Source organism: Furipterus horrens, unplaced genomic scaffold, assembly GCF_987537825.1.
Source record: "Furipterus horrens unplaced genomic scaffold, mFurHor1.1.pri manual_scaffold_11, whole genome shotgun sequence".
Taxonomy (NCBI): domain Eukaryota; kingdom Metazoa; phylum Chordata; class Mammalia; order Chiroptera; family Furipteridae; genus Furipterus; species Furipterus horrens.
The window spans coordinates 58,545,373-58,559,712 of NW_028327181.1; the positions used below are offsets into that span (position 1 = coordinate 58,545,373).

The following is a 14,340-nucleotide window of genomic DNA, read 5'->3' on the forward strand; positions in this document are numbered from 1 at the left end:
ATGTTTACTGTTTTTTATAGAGAGAGAAAGGGAAAGAAATACCGATAGGAGAAACATTAATTGGCTGCCTCCCATACGTATGCCAGCTGGCGATCGAACCTGTAGTCTGGTTATGTGCCCTGATTGGGAATTGAACCCTCAACCTTTTGGTGGTGGGATGACGCTCCAACCAACTGAGCCACTGGCCAGGGCTCTGGGTTTCAATTTTTTAATCTCTAAAATGAGAGGATTGAACCACATGTTCTTCAGTTTCCTGTGGCTTAAAACAAACAAACAAAACTCCTCAATGTCCAAATTATTTTTTACCTGGCAGACCCCAGAGTAGCTGCAGAGACCTTAGAATTGTGCTCTAAAACTTGGTGGCTGGTGAGGGTCTAAAATACTTTTTAAAAGTTTTATTTTGTGGTAGGAAAATAACTATGACATCAAAACTGATTTCACAGATATTATTACTTAGGATGTCACTACATTCAAATTAAAAAGTTGATTTTTTAAAAATTAAGAAAATAGGAGTGCTTTAGAAAATGGTCAATGTTATGGTAATGATATGGGAATAACTGATGTGCACTATATACCCTTGAGAAGGAAATGTTTGATTGCATTCCTAAACTCTGGTAGTTACCAAGGGGATGGAAGTGCCAGCAGCTGCAGCAACAACAGCCATCTGCCTTCACCTGTAACAAGTGCGGCAGGGATTGTCACTCCCGAGTCGGACTGCACAGCCATTCTCGGCGGGGCAGATAGACTCTCGGGAAGCTACGCCATCGTCTCTCGAGACAGATGGCTGCCGATGATGATGGAAGTGCCAAACTTGCCTAGGGAAAGGTGTTGATTTAGCTATGGGGAGAAGGAGGAACAGGATTTGTGGGGAAGAGAGAAGGTAAGTAATAATAGAATTATAGGACCGACTCTTCCTTCCTCCTAGCAGTCTTATGACTTTAGAAATAAACGCCTTAGGCCAGGACTTAACCTGAGGACCAAGATGCCTTTGAAATCATATAAAAGTATTTAAAACATATATTTACATTCATTTTTGGGGGAAATCATTAGTTTTCAAAAGCCTCTCAGAGTGATCTGTGACATTACCTCCATCCCCCAAAGGTAAGTTCAAATGCCCCAGAACCGTGGTTTCCAAGCTTGTTTATCTACTTCATTTAGTAAAAAGTTGGACACAGCCCCAATTATGAATGCTTGTACTACTTAATATTTATTGATTAACCACTTCGTGCTAAGTTTTGGGAAAGCCATTATGACAAGAAAGACATGTTATATATGTTACAGATCAGTGAGTTGGATCTGACACTTGGTGACCCTGTGAATGAGTGATGTCCACACTGTCCTGTCCTCAACAGCCCTGCTCAGCTCTAAATACTCATTCCTGTGGCTTCTTTTATGAAGTCAATCTATCTCATATTTGGTCTTCCTCCTTTCCTGCTGCCTTCTGTTTTTCCCAGCGGTATTGTCTTTTCCAAAGACCCCTGCCTTCTCACAACACGCCCTAAGTAGGACAGCTTCAGTTTTGTCATTTTTGCCTCCAGTGCTGTTTCAGGCTTAATTTGTTCTAGAACCCACTTGTTCATCTTTCTGGTGGTCTAGGGTCCTTAGAGCTTTCCTCTAATACCGTATTTCACACGAATCAATTTTTTTCCTATCAGCCTTCTTCACTGTCCAACATTCACATCTGTACATAGTAATTGGGAGTACGAGGGTGTGGGTGATCTTAGCCTTGATCTCTAATGACACATGTTGCTCTTGGTGATCTTAACTCATTCTTCCGTTTCTGCAGCCTTCTCTTTGTTTCTTGGCTGCAGTCTCCATTTGAATTGATGACTGAACCAGTGTAAGCAAAATCTTTAATTTCAGTGTCTTCATTGTCAGTGTTAAAGTTGTGCATTTCTTCTGCTGTAGTGGTTTTTATCTTGATGTTCAAGTGCAGTCCTGCTTTGGCACTTTCTTTCACTTGAGTTAGAAGTTGTTTGAAATCATTGCTACTTTCTGCTGGTAAGATGGTATTATCTGCGTACCTTAAATTATTGATATTTCTTCCACCAGTTTTTCACTTCTTCCCCTTGGTCTGGCCCAGTGTTTTGTATATGTTTTGCTTAAAGATTAGAATAGGAAAAGAAAGGCAAAAAAAAAGAACCTCGTAAGAAAGGCATAGTCACTGCCATATTTGTAGTTTATACACTAGTGGGGAAGTGTACAAATAAACAAGCAGTTAACTTTGTTTACCTCAATGTGGTAGAATCTGTGGGGTGTGCAGTGGAATCACATAGGAGGGAGTTCTGACCCTCACTTTAGGATTTAGAGACTCATTTGGATCAGAAGTGGTATCTTGGTTGAGTTCTGAAGAAAATAGAAGTTAGCCAGGTAGAAAGAAGAGTGTTACAGGCAGAGGGAGCAGCGTGTACAAAGACCACTGAATAGTAGTGGACCTGCAAAGCTGAACATGCCTAGGATGTGGTAACAAATGACAGGAGATGGGGCTAGGGAGAATTATGCTTGCAGTACTTTAAAAAGGCCAGTGAGGAGTTTGGAATTTATATTAAGGACATGATGTGGAGAGTTCTCGTATCTTCAGAGTTACTGTCCCTGTACTTACCCACTAAATTTTTTTTTTTAATCCTCACCCACAGATATGTTTACTGACCTTAGAGAGAGAGGAAGTGGAGGGGAAAGAGAAACATTGATGTGAGGGAGAAACCGATTGGTTGCTTCCCATATTGCGCCCTGACCAGGAATCAAACCTGCAACTTTTTGGTGTACAGGACAACACTCCAACCAAATGAGCCATCCTGCCAAGGCTCCAATAAAATTTTAAAGTAGGGGAATAACATGTTCAGAAATGTGTTTTAGACAGTATATTTTAGGAGCATTGTGGCAGAAGGATTGCAGGGGGAATTAAGACTGAAGGTACAGGGCTCTGGCTGGTGTGGCTCAGTGTATTAAGTGCTGGCCTGCGAACCAAAAGGTTGCTGGTTCGACTCCCAGTCAGGGCACATGCCTGGGTTGTGGGTCAGGTCCTCAGTTAGGCGCACGTGAGAGGCAACCACACATTGATGTTTCTCTCCCTCTTTCTCCCTCCCCTCCCCTCTCTAAAAATAAATAAAATCTTAAAAAAAAAAAAAAGACTGGAGGTATAGGAAAGTAAGTAGAAAATGGTTTTAATGATCCAAATTAGATACATTGGTGGCTTAACTAGGTAGGGACAATAGGTATAGAGATCACTGGATGAATTTGAGAGAAATTCATGAATAGAATTAGCAGGGTATGTTGGAAATTAAGAAGTAGGAGCCAAGTATGGTTCTTTGGATTACAAATTAGCAAGAGGCTATGTGATAGTGCCATTTACTGAGGTGGGAGCCAAGGAGGGGATGAGCTAGTTTGGGGGAGATGATGTTTTCAGTTTCCAGCATATATATATAGAGAGAGAAGTCTGGGATATTCAAGTGGAGTATTTTTAAGCAATTAAAAATGGAAGTCTGAAGAGGAACACAGCAGTGATATAGGGGTGTTGTTAGTGAAAGCCCTGGTTCTTTGACTGACTACTGAGGGATGGATAGAAACGGCGAAGAATTCCGAGTACATAGAACAGAATTTTGTGAAAGGCATGGTAAATTTGGAGAACTGTAGATGGGGCTAAAGTGGATGGATATAGGATAGCAGATTGGAGAATAAAAGAAGGTGAGACTGAAAGGAAAACAGAACAAGTTACAAAGAGCCTTTCATAGCCTGCAGATAGAATGATCTTGATTGCTTAAACATTGAGGAACCAGAGGAGGATTTTTAAAATGGTTAGAATTTTTAAGATGGTTTGAGATTTAAAAAAAAATATCACTCAGAGCAGACCAAATTAATCTGTTATCACATTTCTGAGTAGACATTATTGAATTATGAGAATAATTTATCTGTAAAATCTATTTGCCATTTACAGATGGCATACTGAAAACAGAATTACAAATAAATGAAAAAGGGATGGGCAAATGAGATTTCCCTCCAAATCCGAAAAAGCAAAAAAATGTGAAATTGGAAAAGGTACTGTTCATATTGATAAATAATTTTCAATGAAGTTTTAAAAATGAAGACTTAGCATTTGGAAAAATACTCGTATATAACAGATTTTTTTTTTAAGTGTTTGATGTAATTTGGAGACATTTTTCTTTGTATTTCTAACCAAATAGAAATACCTAGGTAGAAATACCGTTACCTGTTAACCAGACAGTATCTTAGTTAATACCAAAACAATATTTTGGTTTAATACCCAACGGTACTTTGTTAATACCGTAACTAAAATTAAACAGAGCAGTGGCTTTTAGGGATTTCCAGAGGATCCATGAATGCTTAGAAGACAATTAGATAAAAATACTTTTTGTGTATGTTCTTTTTCTTAAAGGGATGAAGTTAAAAGCTTTAACTTATCATTTAGAATTTCACTTTTAAAAGGGTTATTGACCCCACAAAGCTTAAGTACTGCTGATGGAGGCTCTCAATGATATAATTTCCTTTTTAAAAAAATTGATTTTAGTGAAGTGGGGGGAGGAGAGAGAAAGACAAACATTGCTGTCTTGTTATGTGTCCTGGGTGAGGATTGAACCCACAACCTTGGTGTAGCAGGATGATGCTCTACCCAAGTGAACTTTAACACTTAAGAAGTATAAAACATAATAAATAAATAAAAGAAAATTAACAGTTTTCCAAATACTAGTTGGAAATTATGGTTGTAGTCAAAAGATTCTATCAACAATAGCAAAGGGAAAAAGGTTTGGCAAAAAATATGTAAAGATCTGTGTAAAATAACAGTTATCCTCAGGGGCCTAGGGGAAGACATGAACAATCTAGGTACATAATGTGCTTCTGAATAAGACTCAGTATAGTTAAAATGACCATTTTTCCCCCAATCGAAATCCCTGTGAAGTTTTTGGGTGAAAAAGTGATATAAATGCATAAGGGTGTAAACTTTCGTAGATGGAAATTTAAATATATTGTGAAGGTAGAGTTATTAAACTATTAGTATACAATATTCCCTCATTTATTGCTGTGAAGTAGGAACCTTACATTTATTCTACACTTTTTTAAAGTATATTTTATTGATTATATTGTTAAAATAGTTCCATTTTTTTTCCTTTGCTCCCCTCCTCCCATCATGCCCCCCAACAATCCCTCCCCAAGTCCATGCCCATGAGTCATACAAGCTCTCCTGCCTCACCCTTTCATATATTCTTCTTCTTTTAAAAAAAAAAAAATCAATTATTTTAACAATAAAAAATAACAATCCCTCCCTCTCAGACTTAAGACCCTTTATAATCTTATAAAGGACAATGGGCGAAGGTCTCGAGCTCTTCTACCTGCTTCAAGCTGGACATGGTTGTTGTCCTACCTACCCTTGGGTCCAGAAATCCCTAATAAGAGTGGAGGTGTGGAGGGGAGGGTGGCCTTCCCACATGGGGAAGGATTGTGCAGACTCCAGGTCAGTTGGCTGTCCTGGACAAGGGCATGCTTGATTTAACAGGCTGGCATCCTTGTTGTATTAGACAATCACTCAGGTAATGAGATCATAGGCTTATGCTCTCTGGTTCAATTTTGCTCATTTGTTTATGCTGTTCATTAGTTTCCTGTAATAGGTGATAGCATAAGGTATTTTTCTTTCATTGCCTGGCTTATTTCGCTAAGCATAATTCTCTCTAGTTCCATCCATGTTGTTGCAAATGGTAGAAGTTCCTTCTTTCTTTCAGTACTTATTCATTGTCATTTCCCCCCTTTGTACTCATGTTCCTCTCTGTCTCCCTCTGTTTCTTCATCTTCTTAAAGCAGACCCTTTAGCATCTCTTGCAATGCTGGTTTGGTGGAGATGTATTCTTTTAGCCTTGTTTTGTCTTGGAAACTCCTTATTTCACCTTCCATTTTGAATGAGAGTCTTGCTGGGTAGAGTATTCTTGGTTGTAGGCCTTTGTTTTTCATTGCTTGGAATATTTTTTCCCATTCCCTTCTGGCTTGTAGTGTTTCTGCTGAGAAATCTGATGATAGCCTTATTGGAGCTCCCTTGTATGTTATTAGTTGTTTCTCTCTTGCTGCTTTTAGGATTCTCTCTTTGTCTTTGAATGTTGCCATTTTAATTATGATGTGTCTTGAAGTGAGCCTGTTGGGGTTCATCTTCATTGGGACCCTTTGTGCTTCCTGGACTTGCGTGACTTTCTCTCCTCATGTTAGGGAAGTTTTCTGTCATTAGTTTTTCAAAGAGGTCTTCTATCCCTTGCTCTTCTTCTTCTCCTTCTGGAATTCCTATGATACGGATATTATTACGTTTCATGTTGTCCTGCAGCTGTCTTAGAGCCTCTTCTTCAGTCTTGTTCAGTCTTTTTTCATTTTGTTGCACTGTCTGGGAGTTTTTGTCTACGTTGTCCTCCAGCTCACTGATCCGATCTTCTGCTTCCTCTAGCCTGCTTTTAATTCCTTCTACTGTGTTCTTCAATTCAGAGATTGTAGTCTTCATTTCCTCCTGGCTCTTATTGATAGCTTCTATGTCCTTTTTCATGCTGGTGTAATTCTCGGTAAGTTCCTTGTAGTTTTTCTGGAGTTCCTTGTAGTTTATGCTGAGCTCATTGAGCTTCTCCATAATCCATGTTTTGAATTCCATATCTGATAGTTTGCTCCCCTCTATTTCATTTAGCACTCTTTCTGGGGATTCTACCTTTCCTTTCAATGGGGGGTTGTTTCTCTGTGTCCCCATTTTTGTGACTCCTATTGTTTGTTGGTGCTTCTTAGAATCTGTTCTACACTCTTAAACCTACATAACTTTAACAACCTACGTATACAGTACCACAAAATGCCGCAATATAGCGAAAAATACACGATAATTAAATATAATATTTTTAAAAATCCCGTGATACAGTGAGTCCGCGATAAGTGAACCGCAGTATAGAGAGGGACTACTGTAGTAGCATTGGAGCAAGAATGGGCTATCAGCTGTCCCTCACAGAGTGGCATTTGGTAACGCACTTAGGTCTAAATAGCAGAACCTTTGCATATGCACACTAAATCGCAGGATGATGCCTACCAGTCATCCTACTCAATAGTGTACTTCCCAGAGGGAGTGCAAAGTGGGGAGGTGAATCTTCCTTTCTTAATGAGTCTTGACTCCTTGTATTTCGCAAAATTTGAATATCTCACAGTATTGTAAATGACTAAAGAATTTTGCAGTGTAATTTTAACCATACTGGATTTTCACTTTATGTGCTTACTTTAGGTCTTGACCTGAAGTAAGAAACCACCCCACCATGTAAAGACTATAGAGTAGAATAAGGGTAGCATTTCAGGTCATTAGGGGTGGGAATGACAGTAGTGGATTTCTTTATTTTCAGTAATGGATTTTTCAATAGATGCAGTTGGGACAGGCCATGGAAAGGGTGCATTATACTCTCTTTCCTATATGTGATGCAAAAGAAATTCCTGATTAATTATTTCAATACATTTATTTTTTTAAATACTGGAAAAACATAAAGGTGAATGCCTATAACTTTGTGTAGGAATGGTCTTTCTAAGAATATTCTAGGGTACAATTAATTTTTTTAAGAATGGAATTAACTACATAGGAAGTAAAAACTTCTATATATCAGAAAATACTAAGAGTAAAATGTGATGAAACAGTATAAATATTTACAGTGTATGACAAAGTATTAGCTTCCTTTTTTATATATAGAACTCTTATAAGACAATAAGAAAAAATCCCTTAAGAGATAAAGTTAAAGATAAAAACTGGTAATTCACCAAAGAGGGGGAAATGGACTAAATTAGCAAAGATAAAATATTACAGTACTGTATTCATCAATGGCAGAAATGTAGTCAAGTGACATAGTGATAAAATGCTGGTAGAATTGCACCTTGAAAATTGTAAAAAGCATACTTAAATAATACATATTTGAGGATATTTTTAACAAGGAAAATTGGAAATAATTCAAATATCCATAGGTAGGTTCTTAGTATGAAGAACATGGAATACCATGTAGTCTTTAGAATGGATATTACAGATTATAAAACATGATAATTTTGTTTTAAACTAAAACCAAAATATCTGCACTGATATGCTGTGCCTAGAAAGGGACTAAAAGGTTATGAACTGTGATGTTCAGAATGGTTGTTTTGTAATAGGCTGAAGTAATTTAAAAAAATTTTTTTTAGGAAAAAACATTTGTCTATGAAGGAATAGGAAGAGGGTGAGGCAAACATTGAAGGGTTTTGTCATATCTTGTGGCTGTACCATTTTTAACATCTTGGTGAAGATCTAATTAATTGAAACCAATGTTGGAGTAAAATTGGAAGGCTTCAGCCTGTGTTGTAGAGGTTCAGTGTTAGAATGATTGATATTTTAACTGTGGTTCACAGAATGGATCCTTCCAAACACTGTCTATAATGGTAATACTGCCTTCATCAGTAGCAGTGCAGGAGTCATTTGGGAGAAATCTGACATGAGCCAGTGACAATAGGCTGTTTTGTGCAGCTGGATGTGTTAAACAAATAACAAAGACTGATGGAAAAAAATTGCTAATTTCCACGTGAGAACTAATTTTAGTTCCTGTGATCTCAGAAATGAGAATGAGCCCTGACTGGTTTTGTCAGTGGATTGGGAGTTGTCCTGCAAACTGAAAGGTTGACGGTTCTATTTCCATGGGGACGTGCAAGAGGCAAACCATCGATGTTTCTCTCCCTCTCTTCCGCCCTTCCCTTCTCTCTAAAAATAAATAAATAAAATCTTTTAAAAAAGAAAAGAAATGAGAATGAAAAAGATCTTGCCTGTGCTCAAGATTTTTGAATGTCCCAGGGTGCTAAAGTGACCTAAATACTTAACTAGTAAAGTTGGATGACTAGACTTTGTCCTATAAAAAGATTTCCAACCTTCAGATTAGTGTCTATGTTTTCCTGGAAGTAGGAAAATGAACACTTGTTTTGCTCACAAAAGTCTAAGAATCATCTCTTCATTGATTTTCCAGCTTTCTTCAATTAGACTAGCCTCTGCTTGGTGCCTCTTATACTTTTTGGTGATTAGGATGTGGTTCCTTATTTATAAATTGTATCCATCAAAGTAAATACATATGTATTTTTTTGAATAGCAGAACTGTTTCTATAAACAACTCTGTTTGAAGACACTTAAGAAAACATTATATTGCTATTTCTCTTGCTCCAAATGTTTCGTGACACTATGTAATGCTCAAGCTGCAGTACTATTATTTTTCTCAGTTTTTAAACATTCTCACCCACGAATATATTTATTGATTTGTGAGGAGGGGTGGGGGAGAAACATCATTGTGAGAGAGAAACATTGATTGGTTGCCTCCCCTACGTTCCTCAGCCAGGATAGAAACTGCTACTTAGGTACACGCCGTGACCAGGAATTAAACACACAGTCTTTTCATGTACACGACAATGCTCCAGCCAGCTAAGCCACCCAGCCAGGGCTTTGCAGTTATAATTTTGATAGAGATACAATCATAGGACTTGTTTTTACCACCACTTTATGACAGTTGTATTATAAACATTTTTCATATAGTCACAAGACACTTATGAAGGTGATTATTATATAAAACGTATTCCGATAATACAAAACTATGAGGAGTGTGAAAATCTCTACTCCTACTCATCTCCCCACCCATTTCCACATTCAGAGGTGGTTCTAACCCTTCCAGACATTATTTTTAATTGATTTGAGAGACAGAGACAAACAATTTGTTGTTCCACTTATTTATGCATTCATTGGTTGATTTCTTGAATGTGCCCTGACACAAGGTATCGAACCTGCAACCTTGACTTATCGGGACAACACTATAAACAACTGAGCTCCCTGGCCAGGGCCTTCCTGACTTTTTCTTTTTTTTTTTTTTAAGTATATTTTATTGATTATATTGTTATAATAGTTCCAATTTTTCCCCTTTGCTCCCCTCCACCCAGCACCCTCCCTCCCCCAGCAATCCCCCCCTCAAATCCATGCCCATGGTTTGTACATACAAGCTCTCCCGCTTCACCCTTTCATATATTCTTCTTTTTTTAAATAAATGATTAATTAATTATTTCAACAATAAAAAATAACAATCCCTCCCTCTCAGACTTAAGACCCTTTATAATCTTATAAAGGACAATGGGTGAAGGTCTCGAGCTCCTCTAGCTGCTTCGAGCTGGACGTGGTTGTCATCCTACCTACCCTTGGGTCCAGAAATCCCTAATGAGTGGAGGTGTGGAGGGGAGGGTGGCCTTCCCACATGGGGAAGGATCTTGCAGACTCCAGGTCCGTTGGCTATCCCTGGACAAGGGCATGCTTGATTTAACAGTCTGACATCCTTGTTGTATTCTGGGGGCAACAGATTTGGCAAAAGGGTTAAAAGACATCATTCACTCCATAACCACTAGATAACAAAAGGCAGGGATTAATTATTCAATGTCCCACATTAGGTGAAGAAAAAAAAAGGGCTTCTTTGGAGGAAGGTGTGCCAGGCACATCTTACCTGTCCAAAACCCGTTTGCCCATTATACTTAGTTTGGGCTGAGGGAAATATTTTAGGTTTCCCCCCTCTCAGACCTCTGGGCCCTTCCTGTCCAAGCCATTAGGATACAAAAGAGAAACCAGTTTTAAAGTGAAACCTACAGACCACCCCATTCTTCACCAACCCAGCCACTTAGTTCAGCTGACTGTTTTCTATGCATGTATAAGTACTGGGTCTTTTTTTGCTTTGCTTTATTTTTATGAGAATGTGATCATTTTGTACAAACTGGCCTGTACTCAAACTTTTGGCTTTTTTTTTTAAAAATCAAGGAAACCTCTTTGTACAGGAATATGTGGATCAGCCCAGTCTTACTCCTTTTAATAACTACAGAGTTTTCTTTTGTGTGGATGTATTACAACTTTTTCATCCTACTTACTGTTATTTACTTTGGAGTCATTCCTAAATTTTTTGTAATATAAAACAAATTTATTTAACTGTTTTTCTTACCGTTGGAGTTTTTTTTTTTAAGTTTCATTGGATTTAGAGTAAGTCACTGGGTTTTGCTAGAAAATTGCTATACTCTTAACTGTACTTGGAAAGAGTAAAGAGGTGTTTGGATGACTGGGTTTTTCTTTTTTGTCATTTGCTCTTTAGCTAGCATGGAGATCTGCATTTAAAAGATAATCCAGATAGTTTCTTAATATTTTGCAAGCAGGATTTGGGGTTCTTTGGTTAATTTAGGGTTATCCATAATGCTCATTTCTACTGTTTCAGGATCTTTGCTTTTGTGTATTACTAATTGCTTATTTAACCCATGGGGTTGTTAATGTTTTTTTAAATTCTTGAACTGAGTTGTAAAGAGGAGTGAGTTAATGGAAAACACAACAGAAGGCCATGCGCTTGGCTTTGGTTCTTTTCAGCAATCAAATACTGTATTATTATAACTACTAGTAGTATATTCTAATTCAATTAAATACCCCATCTGTACTTTAGATCTCCTATCTTCCTGTTATCTCAGGAACTTTACACAGTCCAGTATTCCTTCTCTTAAATATTTAATCCCTCTCTGTCTACAAGCTTCTCCCCTTTGACTTTAAAAAATAGAGTTATAATTTACGTACCATAAAGTCATCATTTTAAAGTATACAATTCGGTAGTATGTTTATAAGATCGTACAAGCATCACCACTATCTAATTTCTGAACGCTTTTCATCACCCCGAAAGGAACCTCGCAGCCATTTAGTCACTCCCCGCTTCTTTGTTACTCAGCCCCTGGCAGTCCCTCTTGTGCTTTGTCTCTACAGAATTTCACATATGTGGCCTTTGTAATTTTTTCATTGAGTTTTAAACATGTTTAAGTCTCCCATTAAAAAATTATTCCTCATTTCTCTTCTCCCTTGCACAACTCTACTTCTTGAAGAACTGTCTGTTTTTACTGTCTCCATTTTTTTTTCACATCCTTAATCTTTCTCTCGTTCCAGAGTGGTTTTTAATTCTACCACTACCAGAGCAGTTCTTGAAAAGGTCTTCAGTGATCTTGTCACTAAATCCAGTTTCTGTTCTCAGTTGACTTCTGAGAAGCAGGTCACTCTGCTCTCACTGTTTTCCTTCATGGACACACTCTTCTCTTGGCTTCCTGGGCACCATACCACACTCTCCGGTTTTCTTTCTTCCACTCTTTCCATCTCCTTGTGTAGATTTCTCTGTAATGATTGCATATTCAACCATTAAAAGATTCTTCAAGGCTTAGTGTTAAGCACTTTCACTTTGTATTTTCCCCTTAAGCACTCTCCAGGCCAGGGCCTCACTTGTTTGTTTGCAAATCACTTATACTTTTGTTTCTGCAGACCAGTTTTCTGAGCTCTGTACCTAGAGATCACTGCTTACCCAATATCCCCCCTTGGATGTCTCAGATACAGCTCAAATTTATGACATTGCTCCTCAAAAATGGGTCTCTGCCAGAGTTCCCACTTTTAGTGAAATGGCACTGTCTATCCTGTTGACCAATCCAGACTCATAGGAGGTACATCCTCCTACACTGCACATATCAAACCATCACCAAATCTTGTAAATTTATCCTCCTAAATATCTCTTTAATTCCTTTCATTTTTTTCTTTCTCTGTTTTGTCACTGCCACCTCTGCCCAGTCTCTAAACTCAAATAGAGCAATTGTTTTCTAATTGGCATTTAATTCTTTCCTAATTTCCATGCTGGTCCTCTGGTATGACTTTATTTCATTCCAGACCTAAATCCTTAACATAGATTATAATTATCTGGTGTGATTATAATAGCTTTTACTTTCACTTTCAGTAGAGGCCTGGATTAGATAATAAATTTAGTTATCCTAATTATTAGGCTCTACATAATATGGCCCGTCTTCCTCTCTAGAAGCCTCATCTTGTATGCTTACCTTGCCCTCTGTATTTTAGACATGGTGGCCCTCTCAGGTGGCCCTCTCAGTACCTAGAATCCCCCATTAATTCTTTCCTGCCTCAGGGTCTTTGTACCTGCTGTTCTCTTTACCTGGGACCCTAGAGTGCTGTGCATGTTTTCTTCCCCTAGTTCTTTCCGTTGTTAAGTGTTATTCTACTCTGGCTTCTTAGCTCAGTTACCTCCTCAGGGAAGCCTCTGGCCTTCCTAAGACAGTTCTACCTACTCCGCAGTTTTCATAGCCCGTTACACCTACCTTTTACAGCATTCTTTACCGTGACAATTTTACATGTATTTGAGTGATTCTTGGATTAATACTTATCCTCTACCAGACCCTCTGCTTCATGAAGGGAAAGATTATATCTGTATTTGCTTACTGCAGTATCTCCAGCATTTTGCACAATGCCTGGCACATAGTTGACACACAATAAATATCTGTTGAGTGAATAAAGGGATGAATGCCAGCTTTCAGAACTTTTAAAAATTCTAACCTATTCCATACAACAGTTGAGCAAAAGAGTGCTTAAAGAGTAAAACTTTTTGAAAGATTTTATTTATTTATTTTTAGAGAGGGGTATGGGAAGGAGAAAGAGAGGGAGAGAAACATCACATGCAAGAGAAACATGGCTCAGTTGCCTCTCACACACCCCCAACTGGGGACCTGGCCTGCACCCCAGGAATGTGCTCTGACCGGGAATCGAACCTGTGACCTTCCAGTTCACAGGCTGGAACTCAGTCCACTGAGTCACACCAGACAGGGCGAAAGTGAAACATTTTTATACTTCATCTTTAAAAGTGTGGAGTAGCCACACTTAAAAAAAAAAAATTATTTATAGGAGATGTAAGCCTATGCATTGGATAAAGCTTACAGTTATTTATTGCCTACATGGATTTTAAGAATCAGGAAAATTTCATATAAAATTATGGGTTGCTGGTTCATGTGAAAATTTTAGAGATTTGCAAAGACTGGCTGGTGTGGCAAACCCATTTGACATTAATTACCTAGAACTGAGATGGCCATACCCTTTGAAACGGTTATTTGTGTCCTCTGGCTCCTTTTGACATAGCACTACTGAAAGGGTGGTCATTGAACTGGCTGCTTGGCCACAATCTCTTTGTTACTCTCCATAGAGATGAAGGACCTTGTACCACACGTTTAGTTCAGCAGACGTTTGGTTGCATGACTTTCTTCAGTGTATTGATTTACATCCTAGCACAAGCGCTATATCTTGTCAGGACTGTCATTTCGAGTAGCACCTTGTACATATTTGAGTTTGCAATTCCTGATTTTCACAATTTTATTTAAATGCCAGTACAAAATAACATTTGGAAGTTGTCGGGGGAAAAAAGAAGTTGTAGGATAGTAATTTTAAGTCAGTATATACTGCTGTTAAGTAATATTGTTTAAGTTTATTTTATAAAGCATATAGGTTAAGTTTCT

At 38.1% G+C, this 14,340-nt stretch overlaps 1 protein-coding gene across 1 annotated transcript in view; it reads left to right on the plus strand.

Moving 5' to 3' along the window:
• The window catches only part of METTL16 (methyltransferase 16, RNA N6-adenosine), a 58,775-nt gene that overhangs the window by 5,438 nt on the left and 38,997 nt on the right, over positions 1 to 14,340 (plus strand). The gene's annotated exons all lie outside the window — the stretch shown is intronic.